Consider the following 616-nt stretch of genomic DNA (forward strand, 5'->3'; position numbering starts at 1 on the left):
ACGTCCTATGGATACAAAAGTAAAACACGACGTACGGATAGGGTTAAGTGGTGGCACAGAGTTCCCCACGTCCTATGGATACAAAAGTAAAACACGACGTACGGATAGGGTTAAGTGGTGGCACAGAGTTCCCCACGTCCTATGGATACAAAAGTAAAACACGACGTACGGATAGGGTTAACCACTGTACAGATAGTCTTCTGCTTTCAGGACATACTGCTACGTTGAAATAAAAGAGGAAACGCTAGATGTTACATCCTTATAATGTTATCAGACTTCTAGAATCAGTGTTCTGGTGTAACGATAATGATATTTTGCACATAAAAGACAGAAGTTTGATTCCATTATGGGGGAAATGTGCCCTTAGGTATATAGTATGTCTTTCTCCTGGAATTTAATCAAGATGAAACAGAATGGATGGGACGAAGACTGTCACCTCCAACAAATCTGAGCCGATGGAAACTTGAAATATTTACAAATCAGAAAAGACTTTTGAAAGTTGTTGTTTTTTTCTTTCTAGAAATAGATTCCAGTGATTCCAGTCAACAAAACTAATAGGGGAAATAATGGTCTTTACTTTTTATAAATTACAGTGCTCTCAAGTTTGGCTTTACAG

This window comes from Aplysia californica, unplaced genomic scaffold (assembly GCF_000002075.1).
Source record: "Aplysia californica isolate F4 #8 unplaced genomic scaffold, AplCal3.0 scaffold01448, whole genome shotgun sequence".
NCBI lineage: Eukaryota > Metazoa > Mollusca > Gastropoda > Aplysiida > Aplysiidae > Aplysia > Aplysia californica.